This window comes from Mandrillus leucophaeus, unplaced genomic scaffold (genome assembly GCF_000951045.1).
Source record: "Mandrillus leucophaeus isolate KB7577 unplaced genomic scaffold, Mleu.le_1.0 Scaffold1200, whole genome shotgun sequence".
In the NCBI taxonomy this organism is placed as follows: Eukaryota; Metazoa; Chordata; class Mammalia; order Primates; family Cercopithecidae; genus Mandrillus; species Mandrillus leucophaeus.
Genome location: NW_012100322.1, coordinates 603,943 through 607,604, shown reverse-complemented (window position 1 = coordinate 607,604; position 3,662 = coordinate 603,943). Strand labels below are relative to the sequence as shown.

Below are 3,662 nucleotides of genomic sequence, written 5' to 3'. Positions count from 1 at the left end.
ATCTCATTGTGGTTTTGATTTGCATTTCTCTGATGGCCAGTGATGATGAGCATTTTTTCATGTGTCTGTTGGCTGCATACATGTCTTCTTTTCAGAAGTGTCTTTTCATATCCTTCGCCCACTTTTTGATGGGGTTGTTTGATTTTTTTTCTTGTAAATTTATGTAAGTTCTTTGTAGATTCTGGATATTATCCCTTTTGTCAGATGGGTAGATTGTAAAAATTTTCTCTCCCATTCTATAGGTTGCCTGTTCACTCTGATGGTAGTTTCTTTTGCTGTGCCGAAGCTCTTTAGTTTAATTAGATCCCATTTGTCTATTTTGGCTTTTGTTGCCATTGCTTTTGGGTTTTAGTCATGAAGTCCTTGCCCATGCCTATGTCTTGAATGGAATTGCCTAGGTTTTCTTCTAGGGTTTTTATGGTTTTAGGTCTAACATTTAAGTCCCTAATCCATCTTGAATTAATTTTTGTATAAGGTGTAAGGAAGGGATCCAGTTTCAGCTTTCTACATATGGCTAGCCAGTTTTCCCAGCACCATTTGTTAAATAGGGAGTCCTTTCCCCATTTCTTGTTTTTGTCAGGTTTGTCAAATATCGGATGGTTGTAGATGTGTGGTATTATTTCTTAGGGCTGTGTTCTGTTCCATTGGTCTATATCTCTGTTTTGGTACCAGTACCATGCTGTTTTGGTTACTGTAGCCTTATAGTATAGTTTGAAGTCAGGTAGCGTGATGCCTCCAGATTTGTTCTTTTGGCTTAGAATTGTCTTGGCAGTGTGGGCTCTTTTCTGGTTCCATATGAACTTTAAAGTAGTTTTTTCCAATTCTGTGAAGAAAATCATTGGTAACTTGCTGGGGATGGCATTGAATCTATAAATTACCTTGGACAGTATGGCCATTTTCACGATATTAATTCTTCCTATCCATGAGCATGGTATGTTCTTCCATTTGTTTGTGTCCTCTTTTAGTTCATTGAGCAGTGGTTTGTAGTTCTTGAAGAGGTCCTTCACATCCCTTGTAAGTTGGATTCCTAGGTATTTTATTCTATTTGGAGCAATTGTGAATGGGAGTTCATTCATGATTTGACTCTCTGTTTGTCTGTTATTGGTGTATAGCAATGCTTGTGATTTTTGCCCATGGATTTTGTATCCTGAGACTTTACTGAAGTTGTTTATCAGCTTAAGGAGATTTGGGGCTGAGATGATGGGGTTTTCTAAATATACAATCATGTCATCTGCAAACAGAGACAATTTGACTTCCTCTTTTCCTAATTGAATACCCTTTCTTTCTTTCTCCTGCCTGATTGCCCTGGCCAGAAGTATATTGAATAGGAGTGGTGAGAGAGGGCATCCCTGTCTTGTGCCAGTTTTCAAAAGGAATGCTTCCAGTTTTTGCCCATTCAGTATGATATTGGCTGTGGGATTGTTATAAATAGCTCTTATTATTTTGAGATACATTCCATCAATACCTAGTTTATTAAGAGGTTTTAGCATGAAGGGGTGTTGAATTTTATTGAAGGCCTTTTGTACATCTACTGAGATAATCATGTGATTTTTCTCATTGGTTCTGTTTATATGATGGATTACGTTTATTGATTTGCATATGTTGAATCAGCCTTGCATCCCAGGGATGAAGTCAACTTGATCGTGGTGGACAAGCTTTTTGATATGCTACTGGATTCAGTTTGCCAGTATTTTATTGAGGATTTTTGCATCCATGTTCATCAGGGATATTGGTCTAAAATTCTCTGTTTTTGTTGTGTCTCTGCCAGGCTTTGGTATCAGGATGATGCTGGCCTCATAAAATGAGTTAGGGAGGATTCCCTCTTTTTCTATTGATTGGAATAGTTTCAGAAGGAATGGTACCAGCTCCTCTTTGTACCTCTGGTAGAATTCAGCTGTGAATCCATCAGGTCCTGGACTTTTTTTGGTTGGTAGGCTATTAATTATTGCCTCAATTTCAGAACCTGTTATTGATCTATTCAGGGATTCAATTTCTTCCTGGTTTAGTCTTGGGAGAGTGTATGTGTCCAGGAATTTATCCATTTCTTCTAGATTTTCTAGTTTATTTGTGTAGAGGTGTTTATGGTATTCTCTGATGGTAGTTTGTATTTCTGTGGGATCGGTGGTAATATCCCCTTTATCATTTTTTATTGCATCTATTTGATTCTTCTTTCTTTTCTTCTTTATTAGTCTTGCTAGCAGTCTGTCAATTTTGTTGATCTCTTCAAAAAACCAGCTCCTGGATTCATTTATTTTTTGAAGGGTTTTTTGTGTCTCTATCTCCTTCAGTATTGCTCTGATCTTAGTTATTTCTAGTCTTCTGCTAGCTTTTGAACGTGTTTGCTCTTGCTTCTCCAGTTCTTTTAATTGTGATGTTAGGGTTTCAATTTTACATCTTTCCTGCTTTCTCTTGTGGGCATTTAGTGCTATAAATTCCCTCTACACACTGCTTTAAACGTGTGCCAGAGACTCTAGTATGTTGTGTCTTTGTTCTCATTGGTTTCAAAGAACATCTTTGTTTCTGCCTTCTTTTCATTATGTACCCAGTAGTCATTCAGGAGCAGGTTGTTCAGTTTCCGTGTAGTTGAGCGGTTTGGAGTGAGTTTCTTAATCCTGAGTTCTAATTTGATTGCACTGTGGTCTGAGAGACAGTTTGATATAATTTCTGTTCTTGTACATTTGCTGAGGAGTGTTTTACTTCCAACTATGTGGTCAGTTTTGGAATAAGTGTGATGTGGTGCTGAGGGGGTGGAGAGTTCTGTAGATGTCTTTTAGGTCTGCTTGGTGCAGAGCTGAGTTCAATTCCTGGATTTCTTTGTTGACTTTCAGTCTCGTTGATCTAATATTGACAGTGGGGTTTTGAAGTCTCCCATTATTATTGTGTGGGAGTCTAAGTCTCTTTGTAGGTCTCTAAGGACTTGCTTCATGAACCTGGGTGCTCCTGTATTGGGTGCATATATATTTAGGATAGTTAGCTCTTCTTGTTGAATTGATCCCTTTACCATTATGTAATGGCCTTGTCTCTTTTGATCTATATTTGTTTAAAATCTGTTTTATCAGAGGCTAGGATTGCAACCCCTGCTTTTTTGTCGTTGTTGTTTTCCATTTGCTTGGCAGATCTTCCTCCGTCCCTTTATTTTGAGCTTGTGTGTGTCTCTGCATGTGAGATGGGTCTCGTGAATACAACACACTGATGAGTTTTGACTCTTCATCCAGTTTGTCAGTCTGTGTCTTTTAATTGGAGCATTTAGCCCATTTACATTTAAGGTTAATATTGTTATGTGTGAACTTGATCCTGTCATTATGATGTTAGCTGGTTATTTTGCTCGTTAGTTGATGCAGTTTCTTCCTAGCATTGATGATCTTTACATTTCGGCATGTTTTTGCAATGGCTGGTACCGATTGTTCCTTTCCATGTTTAGTGCTTCCTTCGGGATCTCTTGTAGGGCAGGCCTGATGGTGACAAAATCTCTAAACATTTGCTTGTCTGTAAAGGATTTTATTTCTCCTTCACTTGTGAAACTTAGTTGGGCTGGATATGAAATTCTGGGTTGAAAATTCTTTTCTCTCAGAATGTTGAATATTGGCCCCCACTCTCTTCTGGCTTGTAGAGTTTCTGCCGAGAGATCTGCTGTTAGTCTGATGGGCTTCCCTTTGTGGGTA

The 3,662-nt window shown here is 38.3% G+C and overlaps 1 protein-coding gene across 1 annotated transcript in view; it reads left to right on the top strand.

Annotated features, from left to right (window-relative positions):
- LOC105532097 (inversin) overlaps window positions 1–3,662 on the top strand; it is a gene marked incomplete at its 5' end in the record, with an annotated part of 64,855 nt that overhangs the window by 14,593 nt on the left and 46,600 nt on the right. The gene's annotated exons all lie outside the window — the stretch shown is intronic.